Source organism: Taudactylus pleione, unplaced genomic scaffold, assembly GCF_031769625.1.
Source record: "Taudactylus pleione unplaced genomic scaffold, aTauple2 ptg000070l, whole genome shotgun sequence".
In the NCBI taxonomy this organism is placed as follows: domain Eukaryota; kingdom Metazoa; phylum Chordata; class Amphibia; order Anura; family Myobatrachidae; genus Taudactylus; species Taudactylus pleione.
Window position 1 is genome coordinate 2532602 of NW_028284472.1, and position 17552 is coordinate 2550153.

Here is a 17552-nt window from a genome sequence, read left to right on the forward strand (position 1 = left end):
AATTTCATTAAGTGCTTGCCCTCCAAGCCCATGTCCATCCTCTTTTTGTTCACAAATTGTTTGAACTTGTCTCTCAATCTTAATCAATTAGTTTTGCTATATTATTTGTCTCGCTCTTTTATTAAACTTTGCTTGAGTTGTCGCCTTCAGTTCCCACTGAAAATAAAAAATCTATTTCCTACTTACCATAAGTTTTCCCTCAGTGTAGGAGAATGGCAATAAGCATTCAATGGGAACTTAACTTTGAAAAATGGAATCACGAAGATGATGAATATAATCATATTTGATTGAATTTTTATGATTTGTATTCAACTTTGACTATTGCTGTAGAGTACTTTTATTGGTTTGCTTGTTTTCTTTGGCTCTACTAGAGAGTTTACATATGGTAAAAAGCTGTATTTTGTAAAATTTGGAGATGCCGGGGATTGAAACCGGGGCCTCATACATGCGAAGCATGCGCTCTACCACTGAGCTACATCCCCTATGAGCTGCTATTTTTTTATGCACAAGTGATTGCAGCTTTATATTTTACTAGAGATTTACTACTTTTCAGTGTTATTAGGGATATCTTAGAGGATGGAAGCATAACCATTATACCATGCTTGACTGCAAGGACTTTATGGTTTTCACGGCTGATGAGAATGCAAGTAGATGCCCATTCCAAACCCTGGAATGCTCATAAAGTTCTCCATCAGAGACTGGTTTATCATCAGAATCCCCTACTTTTACTAATGAATGGTGTGGATATTGATCAAGTTTTGCTAACTAGAGGGCTGTCTTACATTCTGTTTGGTCATCAGTGTCAGAACTTAGCAGAAGGGCACAAAGGATGCATGCTAAGACTGCCTCTTGGGCATTGCTAGCTAATGCTTCACCAGACAATCTATGTAGTGTTGATATGTTGTCATCATTCCATGCTTTGAAATTTCATTAAGTGCTTGCCCTCCAAGCCCATGTCCATCCTCTTTTTGTTCATAAAGTGGTTGAACTTGTCTCTCAATCTTAATCATTTAGTTCTGCTATATTATTTGTCTCACTCTTTTATTAAACTTTGCTCAGGTAGTCGCCTTCAGTTCCCACTGAGAATAAAATATCTATTTCCTACTTACCATATGTTTTCCCTCAGTGTAGGAGAATGGCAATAGGCATTCAATGGGAACTTAACTTTGAAAAATGGAATGAAGAAGATGATGAATATAATCATATTTGATTAATTTTTTATGATTTGTATTCAACTTTGACTATTGCTGTAGAGTACTTGTATTGATTTGCTTGTTATCTTTGGCTCTTCTAGAGAGTTTACATATGGTAAAAACCTGTATTTTGCAAAACTTAGAGATTCTGGGGATTGAACTCAAGAGCTTATACAAGCGAAGCATGCGCTCTACCACCGAGCTACATCCCCTATGAGCTGCTATTTTCTGATGCATAAGTGATTGCAGCTTTACAATTCACTAGAGATTTACTACTTTTCAGTGTTATTAGGGATATCTTAGATGATGGAAGGATAACCATTATACCATGCTTGACTTCAAGGACTTTATGGTTTTCATGGCTGATGAGAATGCAAGTAGATGCCCATTCCGAACATTGGAATGCTCTTAAAGTTCTCCATCAGAGACTGGTTCATCATCAGAATCCCCTACTTTTACTACAGAATGGTGTGGATATTGATCAAGTTTTGCTAACTAGAGGGCTGTCTTACATTCTGTTTGGTCATCAGTGTCAGAACTTAGCAGAAGGGCACAAAGGATGCATGCTAAGACTGCCTCTTGGGCACTGCTAGCTAATGCTTCACCAGAGAATCCATGTAGAGTTGATATGTTGTCATCATTCCATGCTTTGATATATCATTAAGTGCTTGCCCCCCAAGCCCATGTCCATCCTCTTTTTGTTCACAAAGTGTTTGAACTTGTCTCTCAATCTTAATCAATTAGTTTTGCTATATTATTTGTCTCGCTCTTTTATTAAACTTTGCTCGGGTAGTCGCCTTCAGTTCCCACGGAAAATAAAAAATCTATTTCCTACTTACCATATGTTTTCCCTCAGTGTAGGAGAATGGCAATAGGCATTCAATGGGAAATTAACTTTGAAAAATGGAATGAAGAAGATGATGAATATAATCATATTTGATTGATTTTTTATGATTTGTATTCAACTTTGACTATTGCTGTAGAGTACTTTTATTGGTTTGCTTGTTTTCTTTGGCTCTACTAGAGAGTTTACATATGGTAAAAAGCTGTATTTTGTAAAACTTGGAGATGCCGGGGATTGATACCGGGGCCTGATACATGCGAAGCATGCGCTCTACCACTGAGCTATATCCCCTATGAGCTGCTATTTTTTTATGCACAAGTGATTGCAGCTTTACATTTCACTAGAGATTTACTACTTTTCAGTGTTATTAGGGATATCTTAGAGGATGGAAGCATAATCATTATACCATGCTTGACTGCAAGGACTTTATGGTTATCATGGCTGATGAGAATGCAAGTAGATGCCCATTCCGAACATTGGAATGCTCTTAAAGTTCTCCATCAGAGACTGGTTCATAATCAGAATCCCCTACTTTTACTAATGAATGGTGTGGATATTGATCAAGTTTTGCTAACTAGAGGGCTGTCTTACATGCTGTTTGGTCATCAGTGTCAGAACTTAGCAGAAGGGCACAAAGGATGCATGCTAAGACTGCCTCTTGGCCACTGCTAGCTAATGCTTCACTAGACAATCTATGTAGAGTTGATATGTTGTCATCATTCCATGCTTTGAAATATCATTAAGTGCTTGCCCTCCAAGCCCATGTCCATCCTCTTTTTGTTCACAAAGTGTTTGAACTTGTCTCTCAATCTTAATCAATTAGTTTTGCTATATTATTTGTCTCGCTCTTTTATTAAACTTTGCTTGAGTTGTCGCCTTCAGTTCCCACTGAAAATAAAAAATCTATTTCCTACTTACCATAAGTTTTCCCTCAGTGTAGGAGAATGGCAATAAGCATTCAATGGGAACTTAACTTTGAAAAATGGAATGAAGAAGATGATGAATATAATCATATTTGATTGATTTTTTATGATTTTTATTCAACTTTGACTATTGCTGTAGAGTACTGTTATTGGTTTGCTTGTTTTCTTTGGCTCTACTAGAGAGTTTACATATGGTAAAAAGCTCTATTTTGTAAAATTTGGAGATGCCGGGGATTGAAACCGGGGCATCATACATGCGAAGCATGCGCTCTACCACTGAGCTACATCCCCTATGAGCTGCTATTTTTTTATGCACAAGTGATTGCAGCTTTACATTTCACTAGAGATTTACTACTTTTCAGTGTTATTAGGGATATATTAGAGGATGGAAGCATAACCATTATACCATGCTTGACTGCAAGGACTTTATGGTTTTCATGGGTGATGAGAATGCAAGTAGAAGCCCATTCCAAACATTGGAATGCTCTTAAAGTTCTCCATCAGAGACTGGTTTATCATCAGAATCCCCTACTTTTACTAATGAATGGTGTGGATATTGATCAAGTTTTGCTAACTAGAGGGCTGTCTTATATTCTGTTTGGTCATCAGTGTCAGAACTTAGTAGAAGGGCACAAAGGATGCATGCTATGACTGCCTCTTGGGCATTGCTAGCTAATGCTTCACCAGACAATCTAAGTAGAGTTGATATGTTGTCATCATTCCATGCTTTGAAATTTCATTAAGTGCTTGCCCTCCAAGCCCATGTCCATCCTCTTTTTGTTCACAAAGTGTTTGAACTTGTCTTTCAATCTTAAACAATTAGTTTTGCTATATTATTTGTCTCGCTCTTTTATTAAACTTTGCTCAGGTAGTCGCCTTCAGTTCCCACTGAAAATAAAAAATCTATTTCCTACTTACCATATGTTTTCCCTCAGTGTAGGAGAATGGCAATAGGCATTCAATGGGAACTTAACTTTGAAAAATGGAATGAAGAAGATGATGAATATAATCATATTTGATTGATTTTTTATGATTTGTATTCAACTTTGACTATTGCTGTAGAGTACTTGTATTGGTTTGCTTGTTATCTTTGGCTCTTCTAGAGAGTTTACATATGGTAAAAAGCTGTATTTTGCAAAACTTAGAGATTCTGGGGATTGAACTCAGGAGCTTATACAAGCGAAGCATGCGCTCTACCACCGAGCTACATCCCCTATGAGCTGCTATTTTCTGATGCATAAGTGATTGCAGCTTTACAATTCACTAGAGATTTACTACTTTTCAGTGTTATTAGTGATATCTTAGAGGATGGAAGGATAACCATTATACCATGCTTGACTTCAAGGACTTTATTGTTTTCATGGCTGATGAGAATGCAAGTAGATGCCCATTCCGAACATTGGAATGCTCTTAAAGTTCTTCATCAGAGACTGGTTCATCATCAGAATCCCTTACTTTTACTAATGAATGGTGTGGATATTGATCAAGTTTTGCTAACTAGAGGGCTGTCTTACATTCTGTTTGGTCATCAGTGTCAGAACTTAGCAGAAGAGCACAAAGGATGCATGCTAAGACTGCCTCTTGGCCACTGCTAGCTAATGCTTCACCAGACAATCTATGTAGAGTTGATATGTTGTCATCATTCCATGCTTTGAAATATCATTAAATGCTTGCCCTCCAAGCCCATGTCCATCCTCTTTTTGTTCACAAAGTGTTTGAACTTGTCTCTCAATCTTAATCAATTAGTTTTGCTATATTATTTGTCTCGCTCTTTTATTAAACTTTGCTTGAGTTGTCGCCTTCAGTTCCCACTGAAAATAAAAAATCTATTTCCTACTTACCATAAGGTTTCCCTCAGTGTAGGAGAATGGCAATAAGCATTCAATGGGAACTTAACTTTGAAAAATGGAATGAAGAAGATGATGAATATAATCATATTTGATTGATTTTTTATGATTTGTATTCAACTTTGACTATTGCTGTAGAGTACTTTTATTGGTTTGCTTGTTTTCTTTGGCTCTACTAGAGAGTTTACATATGGTAAAAAGCTGTATTTTGTAAAACTTGGAGATGCCGGGGATTGAAACCGGGGCCTCATACATGCGAAGCATGCGCTCTACCACTGAGCTACATCCCCTATGAGCTGCTATTTTTTTATGCACAAGTGATTGCAGCTTTACATTTCACTAGAGATTTACTACTTTTCAGTGTTATTAGGGATATCTTAGAGGATGGAAGCATAACCATTATACCATGCTTGACTGCAAGGACTTTATGGTTTTCACGGCTGATGAGAATGCAAGTAGATGCCCATTCCAAACCCTGGAATGCTCATAAAGTTCTCCATCAGAGACTGGTTTATCATCAGAATCCCCTACTTTTACTAATGAATGGTGTGGATATTGATCAAGTTTTGCTAACTAGAGGGCTGTCTTACATTCTGTTTGGTCATCAGTGTCAGAACTTAGCAGAAGGGCACAAAGGATGCATGCTAAGACTGCCTCTTGGCCACTGCTAGCTAATGCTTCACCAGACAATCTATGTAGAGTTGATATGTTGTCATCATTCCATGCTTTGAAATATCATTAAATGCTTGCCCTCCAAGCCCATGTCCATCCTCTTTTTGTTCACAAAGTGTTTGAACTTGTCTCTCAATCTTAATCAATTAGTTTTGCTATATTATTTGTCTCGCTCTTTTATTAAACTTTGCTTGAGTTGTCGCCTTCAGTTCCCACTGAAAATAAAAAATCTATTTCCTACTTACCATAAGGTTTCCCTCAGTGTAGGAGAATGGCAATAAGCATTCAATGGGAACTTAACTTTGAAAAATGGAATGAAGAAGATGATGAATATAATCATATTTGATTGATTTTTTATGATTTGTATTCAACTTTGACTATTGCTGTAGAGTACTTTTATTGGTTTGCTTGTTTTCTTTGGCTCTACTAGAGAGTTTACATATGGTAAAAAGCTGTATTTTGTAAAACTTGGAGATGCCGGGGATTGAAACCGGGGCCTCATACATGCGAAGCATGCGCTCTACCACTGAGCTACATCCCCTATGAGCTGCTATTTTTTTATGCACAAGTGATTGCAGCTTTACATTTCACTAGAGATTTACTACTTTTCAGTGTTATTAGGGATATCTTAGAGGATGGAAGCATAACCATTATACCATGCTTGACTGCAAGGACTTTATGGTTTTCACGGCTGATGAGAATGCAAGTAGATGCCCATTCCAAACCCTGGAATGCTCATAAAGTTCTCCATCAGAGACTGGTTTATCATCAGAATCCCCTACTTTTACTAATGAATGGTGTGGATATTGATCAAGTTTTGCTAACTAGAGGGCTGTCTTACATTCTGTTTGGTCATCAGTGTCAGAACTTAGCAGAAGGGCACAAAGGATGCATGCTAAGACTGCCTCTTGGGCATTGCTAGCTAATGCTTCACCAGACAATCTATGTAGTGTTGATATGTTGTCATCATTCCATGCTTTGAAATTTCATTAAGTGCTTGCCCTCCAAGCCCATGTCCATCCTCTTTTTGTTCATAAAGTGGTTGAACTTGTCTCTCAATCTTAATCATTTAGTTCTGCTATATTATTTGTCTCGCTCTTTTATTAAACTTTGCTCAGGTAGTCGCCTTCAGTTCCCACTGAAAATAAAAAATCTATTTCCTACTTACCATAAGTTTTCCCTCAGTGTAGGAGAATGGCAATAAGCATTCAATGGGAACTTAACTTTGAAAAATGGAATCACGAAGATGATGAATATAATCATATTTGATTGATTTTTTATGATTTGTATTCAACTTTGACTATTGCTGTAGAGTACTTGTATTGATTTGCTTGTTATCTTTGGCTCTTCTAGAGAGTTTACATATGGTAAAAAGCTGTATTTTGCAAAACTTAGAGATTCTGGGGATTGAACTCAAGAGCTTATACAAGCGAAGCATGCGCTCTACCACCGAGCTACATCCCCTATGAGCTGCTATTTTCTGATGCATAAGTGATTGCAGCTTTACAATTCACTAGAGATTTACTACTTTTCAGTGTTATTAGGGATATCTTAGATGATGGAAGGATAACCATTATACCATGCTTGACTTCAAGGACTTTATGGTTTTCATGGCTGATGAGAATGCAAGTAGATGCCCATTCCGAACATTGGAATGCTCTTAAAGTTCTCCATCAGAGACTGGTTCATCATCAGAATCCCCTACTTTTACTACAGAATGGTGTGGATATTGATCAAGTTTTGCTAACTAGAGGGCTGTCTTACATTCTGTTTGGTCATCAGTGTCAGAACTTAGCAGAAGGGCACAAAGGATGCATGCTAAGACTGCCTCTTGGGCACTGCTAGCTAATGCTTCACCAGAGAATCCATGTAGAGTTGATATGTTGTCATCATTCCATGCTTTGATATATCATTAAGTGCTTGCCCCCCAAGCCCATGTCCATCCTCTTTTTGTTCACAAAGTGTTTGAACTTGTCTCTCAATCTTAATCAATTAGTTTTGCTATATTATTTGTCTCGCTCTTTTATTAAACTTTGCTCGGGTAGTCGCCTTCAGTTCCCACGGAAAATAAAAAATCTATTTGATACTTACCATATGTTTTCCCTCAGTGTAGGAGAATGGCAATAGGCATTCAATGGGAAATTAACTTTGAAAAATGGAATGAAGAAGATGATGAATATAATCATATTTGATTGATTTTTTATGATTTGTATTCAACTTTGACTATTGCTGTAGAGTACTTTTATTGGTTTGCTTGTTTTCTTTGGCTCTACTAGAGAGTTTACATATGGTAAAAAGCTGTATTTTGTAAAACTTGGAGATGCCGGGGATTGATACCGGGGCCTGATACATGCGAAGCATGCGCTCTACCACTGAGCTATATCCCCTATGAGCTGCTATTTTTTTATGCACAAGTGATTGCAGCTTTACATTTCACTAGAGATTTACTACTTTTCAGTGTTATTAGGGATATCTTAGAGGATGGAAGCATAACCATTATACCATGCTTGACTGCAAGGACTTTATGGTTATCATGGCTGATGAGAACGCAAGTAGATGCCCATTCCGAACATTGGAATGCTCTTAAAGTTCTCCATCAGAGACTGGTTCATCATCAGAATCCCCTACTTTTACTACAGAATGGTGTGGATATTGATCAAGTTTTGCTAACTAGAGGGCTGTCTTACATGCTGTTTGGTCATCAGTGTCAGAACTTAGCAGAAGGGCACAAAGGATGCATGCTAAGACTGCCTCTTGGCCACTGCTAGCTAATGCTTCACTAGACAATCTATGTAGAGTTGATATGTTGTCATCATTCCATGCTTTGAAATATCATTAAGTGCTTGCCCTCCAAGCCCATGTCCATCCTCTTTTTCTTCACAAAGTGTTTGAACTTGTCTCTCAATCTTAATCAATTAGTTTTGCTATATTATTTGTCTCGCTCTTTTATTAAACTTTGCTTGAGTTGTCGCCTTCAGTTCCCACTGAAAATAAAAAATCTATTTCCTACTTACCATAAGTTTTCCCTCAGTGTAGGAGAATGGCAATAAGCATTCAATGGGAACTTAACTTTGAAAAATGGAATGAAGAAGATGATGAATATAATCATATTTGATTGATTTTTTATGATTTTTATTCAACTTTGACTATTGCTGTAGAGTACTGTTATTGGTTTGCTTGTTTTCTTTGGCTCTACTAGAGAGTTTACATATGGTAAAAAGCTGTATTTTGCAAAACTTAGAGATTCTGGGGATTGAACTCAGGAGCTTATACAAGCGAAGCATGCGCTCTACCACCGAGCTACATCCCCTATGAGCTGCTATTTTCTGATGCATAAGTGATTGCAGCTTTACAATTCACTAGAGATTTACTACTTTTCAGTGTTATTAGTGATATCTTAGAGGATGGAAGCATAATCATTATACCATGCTTGACTGCAAGGACTTTATGGTTATCATGGCTGATGAGAATGCAAGTAGATGCCCATTCCGAACATTGGAATGCTCTTAAAGTTCTCCATCAGAGACTGGTTCATCATCAGAATCCCCTACTTTTACTAATGAATGGTGTGGATATTGATCAAGTTTTGCTAACTAGAGGGCTGTCTTACATGCTGTTTGGTCATCAGTGTCAGAACTTAGCAGAAGGGCACAAAGGATGCATGCTAAGACTGCCTCTTGGCCACTGCTAGCTAATGCTTCACTAGACAATCTATGTAGAGTTGATATGTTGTCATCATTCCATGCTTTGAAATATCATTAAGTGCTTGCCCTCCAAGCCCATGTCCATCCTCTTTTTGTTCACAAAGTGTTTGAACTTGTCTCTCAATCTTAATCAATTAGTTTTGCTATATTATTTGTCTCGCTCTTTTATTAAACTTTGCTTGAGTTGTCGCCTTCAGTTCCCACTGAAAATAAAAAATCTATTTCCTACTTACCATAAGTTTTCCCTCAGTGTAGGAGAATGGCAATAAGCATTCAATGGGAACTTAACTTTGAAAAATGGAATGAAGAAGATGATGAATATAATCATATTTGATTGATTTTTTATGATTTTTATTCAACTTTGACTATTGCTGTAGAGTACTGTTATTGGTTTGCTTGTTTTCTTTGGCTCTACTAGAGAGTTTACATATGGTAAAAAGCTCTATTTTGTAAAATTTGGAGATGCCGGGGATTGAAACCGGGGCATCATACATGCGAAGCATGCGCTCTACCACTGAGCTACATCCCCTATGAGCTGCTATTTTTTTATGCACAAGTGATTGCAGCTTTACATTTCACTAGAGATTTACTACTTTTCAGTGTTATTAGGGATATATTAGAGGATGGAAGCATAACCATTATACCATGCTTGACTGCAAGGACTTTATGGTTTTCATGGGTGATGAGAATGCAAGTAGAAGCCCATTCCAAACATTGGAATGCTCTTAAAGTTCTCCATCAGAGACTGGTTTATCATCAGAATCCCCTACTTTTACTAATGAATGGTGTGGATATTGATCAAGTTTTGCTAACTAGAGGGCTGTCTTATATTCTGTTTGGTCATCAGTGTCAGAACTTAGTAGAAGGGCACAAAGGATGCATGCTATGACTGCCTCTTGGGCATTGCTAGCTAATGCTTCACCAGACAATCTAAGTAGAGTTGATATGTTGTCATCATTCCATGCTTTGAAATTTCATTAAGTGCTTGCCCTCCAAGCCCATGTCCATCCTCTTTTTGTTCACAAAGTGTTTGAACTTGTCTTTCAATCTTAAACAATTAGTTTTGCTATATTATTTGTCTCGCTCTTTTATTAAACTTTGCTCAGGTAGTCGCCTTCAGTTCCCACTGAAAATAAAAAATCTATTTCCTACTTACCATATGTTTTCCCTCAGTGTAGGAGAATGGCAATAAGCATTCAATGGGAACTTAACTTTGAAAAATGGAATCACGAAGATGATGAATATAATCATATTTGATTGAATTTTTATGATTTGTATTCAACTTTGACTATTGCTGTAGAGTACTTTTATTGGTTTGCTTGTTTTCTTTGGCTCTACTAGAGAGTTTACATATGGTAAAAAGCTGTATTTTGTAAAATTTGGAGATGCCGGGGATTGAAACCGGGGCCTCATACATGCGAAGCATGCGCTCTACCACTGAGCTACATCCCCTATGAGCTGCTATTTTTTTATGCACAAGTGATTGCAGCTTTATATTTTACTAGAGATTTACTACTTTTCAGTGTTATTAGGGATATCTTAGAGGATGGAAGCATAACCATTATACCATGCTTGACTGCAAGGACTTTATGGTTTTCACGGCTGATGAGAATGCAAGTAGATGCCCATTCCAAACCCTGGAATGCTCATAAAGTTCTCCATCAGAGACTGGTTTATCATCAGAATCCCCTACTTTTACTAATGAATGGTGTGGATATTGATCAAGTTTTGCTAACTAGAGGGCTGTCTTACATTCTGTTTGGTCATCAGTGTCAGAACTTAGCAGAAGGGCACAAAGGATGCATGCTAAGACTGCCTCTTGGGCATTGCTAGCTAATGCTTCACCAGACAATCTATGTAGTGTTGATATGTTGTCATCATTCCATGCTTTGAAATTTCATTAAGTGCTTGCCCTCCAAGCCCATGTCCATCCTCTTTTTGTTCATAAAGTGGTTGAACTTGTCTCTCAATCTTAATCATTTAGTTCTGCTATATTATTTGTCTCACTCTTTTATTAAACTTTGCTCAGGTAGTCGCCTTCAGTTCCCACTGAGAATAAAATATCTATTTCCTACTTACCATATGTTTTCCCTCAGTGTAGGAGAATGGCAATAGGCATTCAATGGGAACTTAACTTTGAAAAATGGAATGAAGAAGATGATGAATATAATCATATTTGATTAATTTTTTATGATTTGTATTCAACTTTGACTATTGCTGTAGAGTACTTGTATTGATTTGCTTGTTATCTTTGGCTCTTCTAGAGAGTTTACATATGGTAAAAAGCTGTATTTTGCAAAACTTAGAGATTCTGGGGATTGAACTCAAGAGCTTATACAAGCGAAGCATGCGCTCTACCACCGAGCTACATCCCCTATGAGCTGCTATTTTCTGATGCATAAGTGATTGCAGCTTTACAATTCACTAGAGATTTACTACTTTTCAGTGTTATTAGGGATATCTTAGATGATGGAAGGATAACCATTATACCATGCTTGACTTCAAGGACTTTATGGTTTTCATGGCTGATGAGAATGCAAGTAGATGCCCATTCCGAACATTGGAATGCTCTTAAAGTTCTCCATCAGAGACTGGTTCATCATCAGAATCCCCTACTTTTACTACAGAATGGTGTGGATATTGATCAAGTTTTGCTAACTAGAGGGCTGTCTTACATTCTGTTTGGTCATCAGTGTCAGAACTTAGCAGAAGGGCACAAAGGATGCATGCTAAGACTGCCTCTTGGGCACTGCTAGCTAATGCTTCACCAGAGAATCCATGTAGAGTTGATATGTTGTCATCATTCCATGCTTTGATATATCATTAAGTGCTTGCCCCCCAAGCCCATGTCCATCCTCTTTTTGTTCACAAAGTGTTTGAACTTGTCTCTCAATCTTAATCAATTAGTTTTGCTATATTATTTGTCTCGCTCTTTTATTAAACTTTGCTCGGGTAGTCGCCTTCAGTTCCCACGGAAAATAAAAAATCTATTTGATACTTACCATATGTTTTCCCTCAGTGTAGGAGAATGGCAATAGGCATTCAATGGGAAATTAACTTTGAAAAATGCAATGAAGAAGATGATGAATATAATCATATTTGATTGATTTTTTATGATTTGTATTCAACTTTGACTATTGCTGTAGAGTACTTTTATTGGTTTGCTTGTTTTCTTTGGCTCTACTAGAGAGTTTACATATGGTAAAAAGCTGTATTTTGTAAAACTTGGAGATGCCGGGGATTGATACCGGGGCCTGATACATGCGAAGCATGCGCTCTACCACTGAGCTATATCCCCTATGAGCTGCTATTTTTTTATGCACAAGTGATTGCAGCTTTACATTTCACTAGAGATTTACTACTTTTCAGTGTTATTAGGGATATCTTAGAGGATGGAAGCATAACCATTATATCATGCTTGACTGCAAGGACTTTATGGTTATCATGGCTGATGAGAATGCAAGTAGATGCCCATTCCGAACATTGGAATGCTCTTAAAGTTCTCCATCAGAGACTGGTTCATCATCAGAATCCCCTACTTTTACTACAGAATGGTGTGGATTTTGATCAAGTTTTGCTAACTAGAGGGTAGTCTTACATTCTGTTTGGTCATCAGTGTCAGAACTTAGCAGAAGGGCACAAAGGATGCATGCTAAGACTGCCTCTTGGCCACTGCTAGCTAATGCTTCACCAGACAATCTATGTAGAGTTGATATGTTGTCATCATTCCATGCTTTGAAATATCATTAAATGCTTGCCCTCCAAGCCCATGTCCATCCTCTTTTTGTTCACAAAGTGTTTGAACTTGTCTCTCAATCTTAATCAATTAGTTTTGCTATATTATTTGTCTCGCTCTTTTATTAAACTTTGCTTGAGTTGTCGCCTTCAGTTCCCACTGAAAATAAAAAATCTATTTCCTACTTACCATAAGGTTTCCCTCAGTGTAGGAGAATGGCAATAAGCATTCAATGGGAACTTAACTTTGAAAAATGGAATGAAGAAGATGATGAATATAATCATATTTGATTGATTTTTTATGATTTGTATTCAACTTTGACTATTGCTGTAGAGTACTTTTATTGGTTTGCTTGTTTTCTTTGGCTCTACTAGAGAGTTTACATATGGTAAAAAGCTGTATTTTGTAAAACTTGGAGATGCCGGGGATTGAAACCGGGGCCTCATACATGCGAAGCATGCGCTCTACCACTGAGCTACATCCCCTATGAGCTGCTATTTTTTTATGCACAAGTGATTGCAGCTTTACATTTCACTAGAGATTTACTACTTTTCAGTGTTATTAGGGATATCTTAGAGGATGGAAGCATAACCATTATACCATGCTTGACTGCAAGGACTTTATGGTTTTCACGGCTGATGAGAATGCAAGTAGATGCCCATTCCAAACCCTGGAATGCTCATAAAGTTCTCCATCAGAGACTGGTTTATCATCAGAATCCCCTACTTTTACTAATGAATGGTGTGGATATTGATCAAGTTTTGCTAACTAGAGGGCTGTCTTACATTCTGTTTGGTCATCAGTGTCAGAACTTAGCAGAAGGGCACAAAGGATGCATGCTAAGACTGCCTCTTGGGCATTGCTAGCTAATGCTTCACCAGACAATCTATGTAGTGTTGATATGTTGTCATCATTCCATGCTTTGAAATTTCATTAAGTGCTTGCCCTCCAAGCCCATGTCCATCCTCTTTTTGTTCATAAAGTGGTTGAACTTGTCTCTCAATCTTAATCATTTAGTTCTGCTATATTATTTGTCTCGCTCTTTTATTAAACTTTGCTCAGGTAGTCGCCTTCAGTTCCCACTGAAAATAAAAAATCTATTTCCTACTTACCATAAGTTTTCCCTCAGTGTAGGAGAATGGCAATAAGCATTCAATGGGAACTTAACTTTGAAAAATGGAATCACGAAGATGATGAATATAATCATATTTGATTGATTTTTTATGATTTGTATTCAACTTTGACTATTGCTGTAGAGTACTTTTATTGGTTTGCTTGTTTTCTTTGGCTCTACTAGAGAGTTTACATAAGGTAAAAAGCTGTATTTTGTAAAATTTGGAGATGCCGTGGATTGAAACTGGGGCCTCATACATGCGAAGCATGCGCTCTACCACTGAGCTACATCCCCTATGAGCTGCTATTTTTTTATGCACAAGTGATTGCAGCTTTATATTTTACAAGAGATTTACTACTTTTCAGTGTTATTAGGGATATCTTAGAGGATGGAAGCATAACCTTTATACAATGCTTGACTGCAAGGACTTTATGGTTTTCATGGCTGAAGAGAATGCAGTTAGATGCCCATTCCAAACACTGGAATGCTCTTAAAGTTCTCCATCAGAGACTGGTTTATCATCAGAATCCCCTACTTTTACTAATGAATGGTGTGGATATTGATCAAGCTTTGCTAACTAGAGGGCTGTCTTACATTCTGTTTGGTCATCAGTGTCAGAACTTAGCAGAAGGGCACAAAGGATGCATGCTAAGACTGCCTCTTGGGCATTGCTAGCTAATGCTTCCCCAGACAATATATGTAGAGTTGATATGTTGTCATCATTCCATGCTTTGAAATTTCATTAAGTGCTTGCCCTCCAAGCCCATGTCCATCCTCTTTTTGTTCATAAAGTGTTTGAACTTGTCTCTCAATCTTAATCATTTAGTTCTGCTATATTATTTGTCTCGCTCTTTTATTAAACTTTGCTCAGGTAGTCGCCTTCAGTTCCAACTGAGAATAAAAAATCTATTTCCTACTTACCATATGTTTTCCCTCAGTGTAGAAGAATGGCAATAGGCATTCAATGGGAACTTAACTTTGAAAAATGGAATGAAGAAGATGATGAATATAATCATATTTGATTAATTTTTTATGATTTGTATTCAACTTTGACTATTGCTGTAGAGTACTTGTATTGATTTGCTTGTTATCTTTGGCTCTTCAAGAGAGTTTACATATGGTAAAAAGCTGTATTTTGCAAAACTTAGAGATTCTGGGGATTGAACTCAGGAGCTTATACAAGCGAAGCATGCGCTCTACCACCGAGCTACATCCCCTATGAGCTGCTATTTTCTGATGCATAAGTGATTGCAGCTTTACAATTCACTAGAGATTTACTACTTTTCAGTGTTATTAGGGAAATCTTAGATGATGGAAGGATAACCATTATACCATGCTTGACTTCAAGGACTTTATGGTTTTCATGGCTGATGAGAATGCAAGTAGATGCCCATTCCGAACATTGGAATGCTCTTAAAGTTCTCCATCAGAGACTGGTTCATCATCAGAATCCCCTACTTTTACTACAGAATGGTGTGGATATTGATCAAGTTTTGCTAACTAGAGGGCTGTCTTACATTCTGTTTGGTCATCAGTGTCAGAACTTAGCAGAAGGGCACAAAGGATGCATGCTAAGACTGCCTCTTGGCCACTGCTAGCTAATGCTTCACCAGACAATCCATGTAGAGTTGATATGTTGTCATCATTCCATGCTTTGAAATATCATTAAGTGCTTGCCCTCCAAGCCCATGTCCATCCTCTTTTTGTTCACAAAGTGTTTGAACTTGTCTCTCAATCTTAATCAATTAGTTTTGCTATATTATTTGTCTCGCTCTTTTATTAAACTTTGCTCAGGTAGTCGCCTTCAGTTCCCACTGAAAATAAAAAATCTATTTCCTACTTACCATAAGGTTTCCCTCAGTGTAGGAGAATGGCAATAAGCATTCAATGGGAACTTAACTTTGAAAAATGGAATGAAGAAGATGATGAATATAATCATATTTGATTGATTTTTTATGATTTGTATTCAACTTTGACTATTGCTGTAGAGTACTTTTATTGGTTTGCTTGTTTTCTTTGGCTCTACTAGAGAGTTTACATATGGTAAAAAGCTGTATTTTGTAAAACTTGGAGATGCCGGGGATTGAAACCGGAGCCTCATACATGCGAAGCATGCGCTCTACCACTGAGCTACATCCCCTATGAGCTGCTATTTTTTTATGCACAAGTGATTGCAGCTTTACATTTCACTAGAGATTTACTACTTTTCAGTGTTATTAGGGATATCTTAGAGGATGGAAGCATAACCATTATACCATGCTTGACTGCAAGGACTTTATGGTTTTCATGGGTGATGAGAATGCAAGTAGAAGCCCATTCCAAACATTGGAATGCTCTTAAAGTTCTCCATCAGAGACTGGTTTATCATCAGAATCCCCTACTTTTACTAATGAATGGTGTGGATATTGATCAAGTTTTGCTAACTAGAGGGCTGTCTTATATTCTGTTTGGTCATCAGTGTCAGAACTTAGTAGAAGGGCACAAAGGATGCATGCTATGACTGCCTCTTGGGCATTGCTAGCTAATGCTTCACCAGACAATCTAAGTAGAGTTCATATGTTGTCATCATTCCATGCTTTGAAATGTCATTAAGTGCTTGCCCTCCAAGCCCATGTCCATCCTCTTTTTGTTCACAAAGTGTTTGAACTTGTCTTTCAATCTTAAACAATTAGTTTTGCTATATTATTTGTCTCGCTCTTTTATTAAACTTTGCTCAGGTAGTCGCCTTCAGTTCCCACTGAAATTAAAAAATCTATTTCCTACTTACCATATGTTTTCCCTCAGTGTAGGAGAATGGCAATAGGCATTCAATAGGTATTTAACTTTGAAAACTGGAATGAAGAAGATGATGAATATAATCATATTTGATTGATTTTTTATGATTTGTATTCAACTTTGACTATTGCTGTAGAGTACTTTTATTGGTTTGCTTGTTTTCTTTGGCTCTACTAGAGAGTTTACATATGGTAAAAAGCTGTATTTTGTAAAACTTGGAGATGCCGGGGTTTGAACCCGGGGCCTCATACATGCGAAGCATGCGCTCTACCACTGAGCTACATCCCCTATGAGCTGCTATGTTTTTATGCACAAGTTATTGCAGCTTTACATTTCACTAGAGATTTACTACTTTTCAGTGTTATTAGGGATATCTTAGAGGATGGAAGCATAACCTTTATACAATGCTTGACTGCAAGGACTTTATGGTTTTCATGGCTGAAGAGAATGCAGGTAGATGCCCATTCCAAACACTGGAATGCTCTTAAAGTTCTCCATCAGAGACTGGTTTATCATCAGAATCCCCTACTTTTACTAATGAATGGTGTGGATATTGATCAAGCTTTGCTAACTAGAGGGCTGTCTTACATTCTGTTTGGTCATCAGTGTCAGAACTTAGCAGAAGGGCACAAAGGATGCATGCTAAGACTGCCTCTTGGGCATTGCTAGCTAATGCTTCCCCAGACAATATATGTAGAGTTGATATGTTGTCATCATTCCATGCTTTGAAATTTCATTAAGTGC

At 37.5% G+C, this 17552-nt stretch overlaps 9 non-coding genes across 9 annotated transcripts; all 9 read right to left on the reverse strand.

The window, feature by feature from the left end:
- Nucleotides 1-410: 410 nt before the first annotated feature.
- On the reverse strand, nt 411-482 carry TRNAA-CGC (transfer RNA alanine (anticodon CGC)). The gene has a single exon. It is a non-coding gene; the product is annotated as a tRNA-Ala (tRNA).
- Nucleotides 483-3179: 2697 nt separating this feature from the next.
- TRNAA-CGC (transfer RNA alanine (anticodon CGC)) lies at nt 3180-3251 on the reverse strand. The gene has a single exon. It is a non-coding gene; the product is annotated as a tRNA-Ala (tRNA).
- A 1774-nt stretch (nt 3252-5025) lies between these two features.
- Nucleotides 5026-5097, reverse strand: TRNAA-CGC (transfer RNA alanine (anticodon CGC)). Its single transcript has one exon. It is a non-coding gene; the product is annotated as a tRNA-Ala (tRNA).
- Nucleotides 5098-5948: 851 nt separating this feature from the next.
- Nucleotides 5949-6020, reverse strand: TRNAA-CGC (transfer RNA alanine (anticodon CGC)). The gene has a single exon. It is a non-coding gene; the product is annotated as a tRNA-Ala (tRNA).
- Nucleotides 6021-9640: 3620 nt separating this feature from the next.
- TRNAA-CGC (transfer RNA alanine (anticodon CGC)) lies at nt 9641-9712 on the reverse strand. The gene has a single exon. It is a non-coding gene; the product is annotated as a tRNA-Ala (tRNA).
- An 851-nt stretch (nt 9713-10563) lies between these two features.
- TRNAA-CGC (transfer RNA alanine (anticodon CGC)) lies at nt 10564-10635 on the reverse strand. The gene has a single exon. It is a non-coding gene; the product is annotated as a tRNA-Ala (tRNA).
- Nucleotides 10636-13332: 2697 nt separating this feature from the next.
- Nucleotides 13333-13404, reverse strand: TRNAA-CGC (transfer RNA alanine (anticodon CGC)). The gene has a single exon. It is a non-coding gene; the product is annotated as a tRNA-Ala (tRNA).
- Nucleotides 13405-16101: 2697 nt separating this feature from the next.
- On the reverse strand, nt 16102-16173 carry TRNAA-CGC (transfer RNA alanine (anticodon CGC)). The gene has a single exon. It is a non-coding gene; the product is annotated as a tRNA-Ala (tRNA).
- Nucleotides 16174-17024: 851 nt separating this feature from the next.
- Nucleotides 17025-17096, reverse strand: TRNAA-CGC (transfer RNA alanine (anticodon CGC)). The gene has a single exon. It is a non-coding gene; the product is annotated as a tRNA-Ala (tRNA).
- Nucleotides 17097-17552: the final 456 nt, after the last annotated feature.